This window comes from Euprymna scolopes, chromosome 30 (assembly GCF_053919585.1).
Source record: "Euprymna scolopes isolate OS-2025 chromosome 30, ASM5391958v1, whole genome shotgun sequence".
NCBI classification, from domain to species: domain Eukaryota; kingdom Metazoa; phylum Mollusca; class Cephalopoda; order Sepiida; family Sepiolidae; genus Euprymna; species Euprymna scolopes.
In genome coordinates this window covers 77,957,004-77,970,962 of record NC_136511.1, presented here as the reverse complement: position 1 = coordinate 77,970,962, position 13,959 = coordinate 77,957,004, and the positions used below count along the sequence as shown (strand labels likewise).

The 13,959-nt window shown below is 35.8% G+C and overlaps 1 protein-coding gene across 2 annotated transcripts in view; it reads left to right on the top strand.

The window, feature by feature from the left end:
* LOC145254851 (G-protein-signaling modulator 2-like) overlaps window positions 1-13,959 on the top strand; it is a 635,388-nt gene that overhangs the window by 119,010 nt on the left and 502,419 nt on the right. For both annotated transcript variants that reach the window (XM_080113701.1, XM_080113700.1), the window contains exon 2: window positions 365-436. The gene's annotated coding sequence lies outside the window, so the exon portion shown is untranslated. The remainder of the gene's footprint in view (window positions 1-364; window positions 437-13,959) is intronic.

The window sequence follows — 13,959 nt, the reverse complement described above, 5'->3', positions numbered from 1 at the left end:
ACATTGTTTACTTATGTTAAATATTACAGTGGTTGAATCAACATAGAATAAGAGGGGTCAAGAAAATATATCGATAGCTAAGAGAGAGATGGGCAACTTGTTTCATTAATCAGAACAAAGCAATTTTTTTTTTTTTTTCATAGAAAGGATTTTATTTAAAAAAAAAAAAAAAAAAAAAAAAAATTGCTTTGTTCTGATTTATGGAACAAGTTGCCCATCTCTCTTAGCTATCAATATATTTTCTTGATCCCTCTTATTCTATGTTTATTCAACCACTGTAATATTTAACATTTTTGGGAGAACGGACATTTTTTTGTGTTTCGTTCCTTCCATGTACTCAACATGTTTTTGTTTTCCATTTCAGTAAACCAGTTTGTAACTGAAGCTGATGGCTTGTTGTGATTGTCTTCTGCATTTTTTAAAGTTTTAAATTCAAGTAAGTAAAATACCTTTCTATTTATTCATCTTCAGAAATTTTATAAACGAAATGTGATGTCGTTAAAAGAAATAGTGTCCGTCCAAAATAGGTTTAGAAAAAATAAATATCTCTGATCTACACATCCATGACAGAAAGAAAATATGGTATTCTAAAAATCACGTAAATTGATCAAGTGGTTTTATTATTTGAATAAGAAAATGACATTATTTTTTTTCTAATTGTGGAGCTATTGTCTTGCGATGCTATTTTGAAAACAGGCTGAAGATACAATGGGGAGAACTCCAAATAATTCAAACTTGTGGGATTTTTGAAAGCAATTCTTAACATGAGGATAGGGATAGCATCGAAGAAATTAACATTTGTGTAAAAATTATTTTCTTAATAAAAAATATAACTGCTTATGATTTTCAGAATATATTTTTTCGATCACGGATATGTACATCAGATTTTTTAATTTCTGCTTTTTAATATAGGGGAAATTCTGGACAAACAACAATTAAAAAAAAAAAACAAAAAAAAAAACAAACTCCTACAAAAATTTACTTTGAAAAAAAAAATCCTGACTGTCCCTCAACTCTAAGAGAGGTTCTCTTCATGTTGAGAATGGGTTTCTTTGTTATTTAGAATCCCTTTAACATGAGCGTGGAGGTCTTTGTTAGTTATTCTGTACCATCACCTCTAAGTTTATCATTTTGTTTTTCATAGTTTTTTTTTTCTTAGATCTTTTAATAACACAAGATTCATGCTAAAATACTCCTTAATTTTGGGATCAAGTTATGTTTAAAAAAAAAAAATGGTTTTCATTGTTCTTAATAATGGAACAAGTCACCCATCTCTCTCTTGGCTATCGATATATTTCTCTTGACCTCTCTCACTCTGTTCATTGACGCATTCTCTAGTATTTCTTAGCATTTTTTTATGAACATTAAAAAAAAAACAAAAGTGACGCTATAAATTTGATGACAAGATAATAAATCTCTTTATTACTACTAATAATGACTAACAACCCGTATGGAAATTCTACGAAAATGAGGTGTGTGTTAAGCAAAAAAAAATTTTAGTGGGCAGGCAGGCTCGAATCTGTACCGCAAAGGAGGAAAAGAACATGGAAAAAAAAAGTGATGTCTTTGCTGTTGCACCCATCACCAAAACCGAAGTGACAAATGTTTAAATTAAAGCTAGTCAATCGAAAGGAGGGGATGACTTTAGAAAATATTGGCGAAAAAAAGCGACCCCCTCTGTGTAGAAAAGTGCCCAGTTAAGGATAAAGGAGTTAATGTTTTTAGCCAATTTTTTGATAGGTCAATATAAATAATACATAGGTCAATGCAACTACAAATTATAAAATGACATTGTAAAGGACGATCTTTCAGTCTAGCACCACTAAGCAAACAGTGCCACCCCCTCCTTTGTTTCTTTCGAATATTCTCTTTTGTTACGTAGCGTTTCACTGATTTCTTTCTACGGTGAAAGAACTGCTGGCTGCACGTTGAAATTACGAGTTCCTTTCTCACATGATTACAACAATGAAAAATTATATTGGCCTTTTGGTCAAGATCAAAGTGTAGTATCTGTTCCGGCAGATACTGCAAGCTATGATTAGCTAGGACTAGCAAAGACCAGATGTGGGGGCAACCCCACATGCCTGACCTTTAACCAGCTCCCATTTCCCACCTCTCGGGAGCTGGTCCCCTTTTTCCCTTCCCCCTCCCTTCACTCCTCACATTAAAAATCGGCCTTGTGCCTAATTTGCTCGGTGGGGGAGCAAATAAATACCATCTGTTCCGGCAGATGCTGCAAGCTATGACTAGCTATGACTAGCAAAGACCAGATGTGGGGGCAACCTCACATGCCTGACCTTTAACCAGCTCCCATTTCCCACCTCTCGGGAGCTGGTCCCCTTTTTCCCTTCCCCCTCCCTTCACTCCTCACATTAAAAATCGGCCTTGTGCCTAATTTGCTCGGTGGGGGAGCAAATAAATACCATCTGTTCTTCAGATGCTGCACTTCTATTTCTTGTTCTCTTTCGGTGAAGGAGAAATCCTTCACGACTGAGACAATTTTTATTTTTGTACCTTTTCTCCACGTTAAAAAACGACCCTGGTGTCTAACTCTGTCCCGTGGGGAGGCATAGTAAATAGGTACAACAATGATCATATATTTTTTATATTTAAAAACGAGGCTACATCGAAGAAGCCACTCATATTCTTTCCAGAGTTCACAGATCGGTCCTGTTCATTTATCTTTTTTTCAAAGCGTAACGTATGGGGTTAACTAAGAAAGGAACAAGCAGAATATTATATAGATATTAATTATATAACAGTAAAGAAGAGCGTTATTATTTTTAGTTACATCAGAAGAATGTTTTAAAAGATGTCACAATTCATGAATTTTGGAATAAAATCGAAGTAAATCAGTGGTTGTGACTCAACGGGTCACTAGTGTGTTCGATATATTTATTTATTTGGTGTGTTTGGTATATTTAGAAATTCAGAATTGGTATTAACTTTCAAACAAAAAGAACTTGTGAGTACTTCAAGAAAATAGGTGAACATTGCTACTTTCTTTCCAAACATAGATAGGGGGAATAACTCTAACCGTCTCGATTCGTGGATTATTTCCCTTATTACAGCGTATCGAGTAATACGGAATTTGAATATACTTTTTCTTTTGCAGGATATTTTTATAAACACTGAAGAATTTTAAAATTTTCAAATGAATCAAAATCAATGCAATTCATTCAAGTTTTATTATTTTTAAATCTTCTACTGATTGATAGATTCTCAAATAAAGAAATCAAACTTTCAAGAAATTAAATTCTATGATCACATTTAATTTTCAAAATACAAATTCTGTAATATTTGTTAAGTGATGCAGTGTCAGAAATTTCGTGAAAATAGTGAATAATTCCACCCCATCTTTCCAAGCTTATAACTCCTCGAAAAATGTAATTCAAGCCCTAATTTTTTTTTTCAATTAAAGGAGTAAGGACCAAGGTTTTATTTAAAAAAAAAAAACAAAACAAAACAATGTGTTTTTTTTTTTTTAAAAAGGTTTTAAACTTCGGACTTTACAGGTAAATTTCTAAAAAAACTGATTTTTTTTTTGTTTTAAATTTGAATATCTTATTTATTGACCTTTTCTCTTCAATTTGTGATATATAAAACTATTAAACATAAATTAATTATTTACTTTTTAATAGACATTTCAAAATGAGAGGCGTAAATTATTCGACCCCCTATCTTTCTAAGCTTATAACTCCTCGAAAAATGTAATTCAAGCCCTAATTTTTTTTTCAATTAAAGGAGCAAGGACCAAGGTTTCATTAAAAAAAAAAAAAAAGACAAAAAGAAAAAATGTGTTCTTATAAAATAAGGTTTTAAACTTCGGACTTTACAGGTAAATTTCTAAAAAACTGATTTTTTTTTTTTGTTTTAAATTTGAATATATTATTTATTGACCTTTTCTCTTCAATTTGTGATATATAAAACTATTAAACATAAATTATTTACTTTTTAAGAGAAAGTTGAAAATGGGGGGGGCGTGAAAATCAGGGGGCGTGAAAATGGGGGGGCGTGAATTTAAAAAAAACGTTTGTCTAAAATATTATATTCGGTTTATTGGAAAGAACATAAAATTTCACATTGACCCTGAAAATATCGTAAAAATAGAATCAATAGAAAAATTTTGATAGATTTTTAAAATTTAAAAATATTGAGTTTAAAAATTGAAAAATATTGAGTTCGGAAAATTCATTACTGTTTTAAAAAAAAATAAAAATATTTTTATTACTTTTAAAACAACTGTAATAGTTTATTTTGGAAGTATAATCCATAAAGAAAATAAATAACCCACTTTTAACAGAGAAATTAGGAGATTTTTATATTGTATTCGCAGTTTCGTGTTAGGGGTGTCAAAAATTCCTACAAAAATTCTGATACTGCTATGCACTTACACATTGTCTTTCATTAATTTATGTCGATGTCATTTTATGCAGAGAACTTTCTTTTAAATCCACATGCTTTAATGTGTCAATTTCTTTGTAGGATCATATTTGTATTCCAGATATTCAGTTCATTTTTATTGAGTTGTACTGATATCTAGTTGAAGTTAAAAGTTGGTCACTTAAGCTTACATGTGCAGATCATGAACCACTATCAGTCTTGACATTTAAAAATGAATGTTTAAATTTCAACTGCATTTCTCGCAATTAACGGTGACCGTGTGGATTTGTTTCTTGCTAATTGGAGTCAGAGGCTTTGTTGTCAGGTTCGAATCTCCCAACTGGCAGTAATCGTGACACCCTGCACTGATGATTCTCGAAAAGATGAAACACTAGTGTCTGTAGGTAAGTTGTACACACATGCACACACACGCTACTAATATATATATATAAGTAGTGAGACTATGTTGTCCGGATTTAATGCAGATCAACAAATTTTTCACTCTCCCATACTTTTGTCATCAACATTAGTGAAATGGCCCATTTCCTTTTTTTTTTTTTTTTTTTTTGCTTAATCAAATTGAGTAATTGGAAGCTTCACATGCCTTCTTGCAGTGACTTAATCCACACTACATTGTAGTCTACATTGCACTGTAGAGAATCTACTGTTGATTTTTATAAAATTATCTGTAAACAATGGCTTCACCTGAAGTTTCAAATGCAAAATCCAAGTATTATGGTTCAATTGTGCTCTAAACAGAAACATCCATTTCGAACGCGCCCCTATCTTTTGAAATTTTGGAAGAACCCCCTGCTCTATGCAAATATTGAATAATCACGTTAGTATGATATGGAACAATCCTATTGATACAGCACTTTCCATTAAATCCCCAAAGTTTAACCTGGTCAGTACTAGATGGGTGACCATTTTGGGATGTTAAGCGCTGTGCATAGGAAGACATAGACACCTCCCTATAGGAATTGTGAATTAAATATTCCCATGACATTTTCTCATTAGCAGCAAGCTGGTTCAACCTGCCAATGGTGAATCCAGAATCATTTCTGATGCAAATAAACCATTTATTTATTTTTTTTTATTTTTTTTATTTTTTTTTACTACAAAGTCGTGTTGGTTATCCTTTTTCTACCTTTTAAGTTGTCCTTCTGAAGTTAATAACACAAATTTCTCCGATCTTTTTTTTTTATTTTGAAAATTAAAAAGAATGGATAGTGAAATGAGATGTTCTTTTTCAAGGTATTATGCGCAAGTGCGCTTAAGTGTTGATAGGGTACTAAAGCTAGCTAACATACGTGATAACGAGATCCCCCCTCCCTTTCCTTGATTAGATTTTTATTTGGTGGTGAGGGGAGGAATGAGCTCGGACGCCCATGCTGTAAATGTAGCTGAAATGACATGGACAACAACTTCTCAATCCCTCTCGTCACGTCACACATTTCTTTATTACCTTACCTTCCCCACATTCGTTCTTCCTCCCTAAAGTTAAGGGGGAGGGCAAGTAATTTGAAATAGAGATGGTGCATAAATGTGACCACATGGGGTCAGAAAACTTGAAAAAAAAAAAAAAAAATATGAGTTCAAACGTCATAGCATACATACTGTGGGGAAATCATCAATTTTGTCTGTCATTAACTCTATTTGGAAATAACTGCACAGGATAAAGGGCCAACATGTCTATAAATAAATATAAATATAGCAATGCATCAGAAAAGAGCAAACACCCCAAAGAACCATGCTTACCACAAATTGAGGAATGGGTGGGTTACCGTAAATCTCAAAGAACTATTAAAATTCCGGAAAGCTTGGAGTTGGACGATGACTTCTCATTCGGATTATACTTTTTCTAAGAGATAAGTACTCTGATTATGGCCCCCCCCCCTTTTTTTTATCCCAATCCCGTCCACTCCCATGAATAGCTGAACTAAAATCTTTAGACATGTGTGATCGTTTTACTAAATATTATCTTATATAACGAAAAGAGAAAAGAAAGACATTGGTTAACTTGCGAACTTCCTACGTTCGTCTCGTGTTTTGACCCGTTGAGACCTTGCATTCTATGTTTTGTTTTGTGTTTATTAAATTTTATTGCACAATAAAATAGTTGAGAATATATATATATATAATCTTATGTCCGGTCTTGTCGAATGGTCCTCTGCGTTATTTCATGATGCTACTGATCAAAAAACCTTGGAATGTTACGACCTAAATGGCAAGGTAATTCAAGCCCGGCATAATAAATTTTTTTTCTTTTCTTAACACGATGAGTATTTAGGGAATAAATTCTAAGTTGGAATCTCTCTACATGTATTGTAACAAAGGAAATAGGCAAATTAATTGTTTGAACGTTGATTACATACACATGCTCAGAATATTAAAATGCATTTGTTCTTTTAGTTTAAATATGAATTTGACCTTCTCATCTCCATTATTGAGATTTGGTTGTTTTTGTGGAATATCAACCCTTCTCGAGTTATTTAATGCAGAATCTGGTTATTTTGATAAAAGATTTTGTTCCAAGCTATTTATATCTTTAAATATTTATCCATGCTGTTTGTTTTAAGTGTTTTGTAGAAGAAAATTGTTTTTGTTTTCGACTTTGCATAAAACCAATCATGTTTTGCAAACAGAAATAAAAAGAAAAACAGCATAAATGTTTGATGGGTGAATATGGTTAAATTTATGCCCAATTTTGCATTATATACTAATCTTTTCATGAATTGGTGTTCGATATGAACAATTATCTGTTGAATTAGGAATATAAATTTATTTACACTTTAATAACGTTTTTTTTTTTTTTTTTTTTTTTTTTTTTTTAAACTTAATTCACTGTCCTGAGGACAATATTGAGATCTCACAGCTTCAGAGAAATTGGAATTAGTTCTTTTAACAACTATAAAACAATCTCAACCAACGATTGCCATGACAAATAACACCCTATCTGAGAGCCCATCTTTCAATCTCCTGGGCCTATTCACAGGCAACCTGAATTGGAACAACTACATTGAGGACATTGCCAAGACTGCTGCAAAGGAAAATGCGAGAAAATTACTCGCCCTAGAGATCATCTTATATCTTTACAAAGCCACAATGCATGGAGTATTGTTGCCACATCAGAGCTGGCACATGTACAACCCGTCTTTCACTCTTGAGAAAGAATCCAAAGAAGTCTCAAATCTAATAGGTCCTGCACTGTAAACCAAGATCCAACCTTTGTTCCATTGCTGCAATCTTTCATCCTTTTGTTTGTTTCAAAAGTATTTTATTGGGATGTGCTCTGATGAAGTACTTGTGCCCCATTGACGTACATACCCTCTGACTAACTTGATAGCGGCAAAATCCGACCTCTTCACTGTTGAGGTCCCTAGATGGCAGAAAGCCTTATACTCTAATAGTTTCTTCCCTTGGACTGCTAGACTTTGGAATTCCTTCCTTGATGCCTGCTTCCCTGACTGTACTAACCCGCAAAAAGTTTAAATATAACATGATCAGACATCTTGCTACTCAACTTCCCACAGTCCCTTGTTTAACTTGAAAGAGTTCTTTATAAAAGATGTCTTTCTTCCATGAAAAAATCCAGGTTTGTTTTTTTTGTTGTTTTTATTGTAGTATGATTTTATATTTTATTTTAAAGAAAAAATTTTAATCGTGTGTGTTTTTTTTTTAAATAGGGATTGATAATTCTCATTATTCGAACTACTGTTCTCATTTTGAGTGTTATGTTTGCAACCTTTCAGCTGATGTAACCTGATCTTCAGGTGTATCTGTCGAACTCGAGAATCCGTACAGAATTTCAAATGGAACCATTTATTTAATTTTGAGGATAGCATACTCTAAAAATACAATTGTGAATTACTTAAAACTCCCATCCACCGATCATGGCTGAAAGAATAAGAATCTGTTATTCTTATGGATTAAATAAATGGTTCTGTTAGAAATTCTGTGCAAATTTCCAAGTTCAACAGGAAGATTCCCGAGTTCGACAGAATACACCTGAAGATCGGAGGTTACATTGGCTAAAATGTTGCGAGGGTAACATAAAAAATGAGAACGGTAGTGCAAATAATTCCAATACAATCATTTTGGGTTGCTAAAATTGAAGCAAATTTTTTAATTTTTGGTTTTTAATTAATAAATTAAAAACCAAAACATTTCATCATAGTTGATAACCATTTCATGCATACAGTTATTTCACAACAGCAAATAGAAAAGTTGTCGTGAAACTGCTCAGAGCATCGTAACCTGCTTTGACAGAGTTCAAAACCGACTTTATCATCCAGTAGATGATGCCCTTTTCTCTTCTCTTTGCTATCTCTTTCCAACAGAAGAGAAATTACAAGCTTGTCTCTACTCTATCATTATTTTTATGGCAAGTGCTCGACCTAGCTCCAATCTCTGGTCCCCCTTCTTGCTAATCTTTTTCAAAAAATACTCGTCTGACCAAAAACAATAAATTCCCTCACTTTCTATCGGTACTTAAACATGGATTCCAACAAGAAAACTTTGTTCCTGAACTGCCTGTTTGTGGAACTGTCCCATTGGTCTGCTTTCCAGCTGACTACAATATTGTCGTTTTCAAGTCCAACGTAAACAAGTTCTTATTGAATCGTCTTTGCAAATAATCTAATTATATCAAATCCAATCTGCCAAGATGTAGAGTTTTTGTTGTCATCACTTGTTGATTTGCAGGTTCTTTATTTTTTTAAATTTATTATTTTTTATTATTATTCATCCCAAATAAGGCACATTTGCTCTTGGATGCAAGGGGCTACTATTTGGGACCATACCTCCAGGTGTACGGTGTAGGGAGTTTAGCAGTGAGATATCGGCTCGCGTTACACTTAAATTTCTGCATGTTAGTACAGTCAGGAAAGCATGAAAAGGGAGGTACTGCTCTTTTCCAAAAGGTCTTTTTGAACCCCCTAAAATAAGGGAACAAAAGCAATAACTGAGTTTAACATGATCACCCCGAATGACTAGGGAAACAGAATAATGAATAAGAATTATAATTTCGATGATAATGAGATTTAGCTCAGGAGTGATGTGTGAGTAGACATCACATTTGGAATATTTCAAAAATTTCAAGATTAGGAGGAAAATCTTCATGTGATCTTTGTTTCCATGTAAACTCCTTCCCGTTTTATTATCTTGTGCTACCAGATTAGGCAGTCTTAAAGATACTGGCTTTCTGGCCTCAAATTCACTTAACATTGGTGTTATTGATCTCTCCCCTCTTGCAAAACTCAGTCATGTTCTGCAAAGGCAAGAACAGCAATTTTCCTCTTCAAAAGCACCAAACCAAACACCATGAATAAATATTTTAAAGAATTTGAAGCATAAAACCTTTTGCCAAAATTATTGGAAAACAATTTGATATGCTGTAAAACAAAATGACCAGTTCCTTCCCCCTTCGTTACTCTGTGCATTCCTCCTCAACCTTGCGCATTCCTCCTAGTCCCCATCTGCTTTCTCCCTTCCTCCTCCTAGTCCCCGTCTCCCTTCCTCCTCCTAGTCCCCGTCTCCCTTCCTCCTCCTCCTAGTCCCCGTCTCCCTTCCTCCTCCTCCTAGTCCCCGTCTCCCTTCCTCCTCCTCCTAGTCCCCGTCTCCCTTCCTCCTCCTCCTAGTCCCCGTCTCCCTTCCTCCTCCTCCTAGTCCCCGTCTCCCTTCCTCCTCCTCCTAGTCCCCGTCTCCCTTCCTCCTCCTCCTCCTAGTCCCCGTCTCCCTTCCTCCTCCTCCTCCTCCTAGTCCCCGTCTCCCTTCCTCCTCCTCCTCCTCCTAGTCCCCGTCTCCCTTCCTCCTCCTCCTCCTCCTAGTCCCCGTCTCCCTTCCTCCTCCTCCTCCTCCTCCTCCTCGTACCAGTCTCCCTTCCTCCTCCTCCTCCTCCTCCTCGTACCCGTCTCCCTTCCTCCTCCTCCTCCTCGTACCCGTCTCCCTTCCTCCTCCTCCTCCTCGTACCCGTCTCCCTTCCTCCTCCTCCTCCTCGTACCCGTCTCCCTTCCTCCTCCTCCTCCTCGTACCCGTCTCCCTTCCTCCTCCTCCTACCCGTCTCCCTTCCTCCTCCTCCTCCTCGTACCCGTCTCCCTTCCTCCTCCTCCTCCTCGTACCCGTCTCCCTTCCTCCTCCTCCTCCTCGTACCCGTCTCCCTTCCTCCTCCTCCTCCTCGTACCCGTCTCCCTTCCTCCTCCTCCTCCTCGTACCCGTCTCCCTTCCTCCTCCTCCTCCTCGTACCCGTCTCCCTTCCTCCTCCTCCTCCTCGTACCCGTCTCCCTTCCTCCTCCTCCTCCTCCTCGTACCCGTCTCCCTTCCTCCTCCTCCTCGTACCCGTCTCCCTTCCTCCTCCTCCTCGTACCCGTCTCCCTTCCTCCTCCTCCTCGTACCCGTCTCCCTTCCTCCTCCTCCTCGTACCCGTCTCCCTTCCTCCTCCTCCTCGTACCCGTCTCTCTTCCTCCTCCTCCTCGTACCCGTCTCTCTTCCTCCTCCTCCTCGTACCTGTCTCCCTTCCTCCTCCTCCTCCTCGTACCCTTATCCCTACCTCCTCCTCGTACCCATCTCCTCATCTTTTTTCCTCTTTTTTTTTTTTTTTTTTTTTTTTTTTTTTTCCTCATTCTACTCTTTTCACCGCCTCGGCGCCTCACCCTTATCGGTCCTATTTTTTTTATTCACTTAAAAAAAAAAAAAACGAAAACAAAACAAAAAAAACGGCACATTTGTCACTTTGATTAAGGCCAGGTTTATACGAGGACATCCTAAGTGGGGAGTTGTGCAGCAATATATTTTTTCACATTCTAATTTTTTTTTCTTTTAAACTCTCTTCTATATTTACTACTTAAAAAAAATTAAACTCTTGTCTTTTGCATCCCACCACTCTTTTTCTTTTCTTTCCCCAAACTTAAATATAACTGGACAACGTCTCAGCCAGGATATTATTTTCATTCTAAACTTGAAAGGGGATAATCCTAGGGGAGGAGGAGTGATAAGAATGAACATGCAACATCATGATAATCTTAACTATAATCTAATCTGATCCTACTCTGCATAAAAAGAGTATTTAATCCATTTCTCTTTTCTGCTATAAAATATAAAGTATCAGATCCTCTTTGCCAGATAATTGTCACTTGGTCGAATATCATCATCATTCCGAATCCCCCCCCTCCTTCTCCTCCTCCTCCTCCTCATCTCTACAGTTGACTTTTTAATTACTTGAGGGATTGGTCCTAATAGGGGAAAAAACTATCTGAGGAACTAAAAATTCTGAGGAATTCTCATTTAAATGATCTTATTTAGATTAATGTTTTAATTTTTAAAAATTTATTTTTAGTTGCGGTGACACATCTCTTTAAGAAGTTTTGTCTGTAATGCGATGTTCGAAATAGCATTTGCATTACTAAGTATTGAGTAGACTTGTATTATTAGATGCATCAAAGCATCTTGTTACGAGCCAGAAGAAAGCAGAAACGGGCATTCTCCACTGTACAGAATCTTTAAGTGTTTATTGTTGCTTCCGCCCTCCGTTGCTCGCAACACGTGAAAAATAAATAAAAAGTTAATAAAATGGTGTGTCAGCCATGTAACACATCTGTTCCGATATAAGCTTCAGCTTCTCATTTTGTCCACGGATGGCACGAACAACAAAAAGCATGGTTGAATGTAAATTTATATTTTTATTATGGTAAAGGATTCAATCTTTAAAGAATTACCACAAAATAACTCGGTAAACCGAGACAAGGGTGAATAAAAGAACCACAATAACAATGTCATGAGAAGTGAACGAATGATTAAAAAAAAAATACGTTGTGTATGTATGTTATTAGATTTATGACAACGGCATATTCTTTTATTGTTTTCACCTTTGAGTGTATCTTATATGATTTTATATAGTGATACTTCTCGAGTGATTGACTGTCGAATATATACTCGAAGAGTGAAAATAATAAGAATATGCTGTTGTCATAGCCCTAGTTATTACAAAGTATGGTTGACTATTCAATGGGGAAGGGGTTTTGACGATTGGACTAGGGTAAAATAAAAATGTAAGGTACTTAGCTATGTAAAGTAACCAACGATAAGAAAATATCAAACGAAAATACATTCAGTCTTGAAGATCTCTAAATGATTGGAGGATAATATTCATCTGTTTTGATCCTTTCTCTTTGTTTCCCTCTCTCCTTTTTTTTACTTTCTTTTTTTTCTTTCTTTTTTTTCTTTCTTTTTTTTTTTTAATATTGTTTATCTTAATCTTTTCCTCAGGTGAAATATCCTCACTTTTTAGGCCACGTGTTAACAATTCAGTATAGTCCTTTTGCGAATCCTTCAGTTGCCTAGCGTAAGCTTGGAGTTGATTTTAATCTCGTTCTTGTAGTTCTAGCAAACACAAAGTTTTATGATGATTTCGTAATCCTGGACTAAAACAAAACACGTCTCACAAGGTCTATTTTGGTTCCTCCACCGCACAGGAAAACTCTGGAATCAGTCATCTCTTTTCAGTCATCTGCGTTGATTTGACTTGGGCACACAATATGCAAGTTGATATGCCACGGATTCATGCTGTAACCTAGTTCACGGGGCCTGAGTTTTCATGTGTTTGTTCTAGGTGCTAGCTATGTCTAGAATGATTTTTAAGAAACTTTTAGGACCCTCATGGCTTTTGTTTTTTCCGCTAAAAACCTTTCATTTCCGCCTCTTAAATTAATCTCTTAAATTGTCCTCTTCATCACAGTATTGATTCTGCTTGTTGCTATGTCACTTGGCATTTCTCCCCTCTTTTACTTTTAGAGCAAGAAGAGAAGAGAGAGAGATGAGTAAGGCCGACTTCTGCTCGCATCGAAGTGTGAGCGGTTGAGTATATTACCTCTTAGGTGGAAAAGGGGTGGGGGATCAGCTACCTGCATGCTCAAGCTGAGGGCAGTGAGATTCTGACTATTAATACACTGATCCTGCTATGATTTCCCATTACAATCTCAATAAATTGTTCTTGTTAGTTGGTAGGTCTGTCACGCTTCAGTTTATAAATGGTGTTTTCCTCGGTCAATCACACATTGTTATATCCAAGATATAAAACAACAAATCAATATTTTGAATTCAATATTGACTGGAAGGAGGGCTTATCTAGTCCACATAACTTGGATAAATCAATGTTATTTGCTCGAAAACAATAGAATAAATATTTAAAATGACCTGACCATCACTATATAAAATCATTATAGTAGGTAAATATTTGCATATATTGCATCACCCTGGGTACTATAGAAGGTGATATACATAGCCACCTTAGGGGAAGCGTTACCGTCACATCCCTCTAGCTCTAACCTAATATTATAAACAAACATGTAAAAATATTAGATTTATAAATTCAAAGTAACTGCATGTCTTCATTTCTTGGGTTAACATTTTCCTCTGAATGAGTTAATGTAAGGAAATATTATTAACTAGCAGGATCTGTGTACTGACGTTGCCCAGGGGAAATACAAAAGACTGATTTGACTATAAAAAATATCCACAGAAAATCGGAAATGAAAAAAAAAATGGTTTAAGTGTACAGTAAACTTTAAACAATGTGTTCCA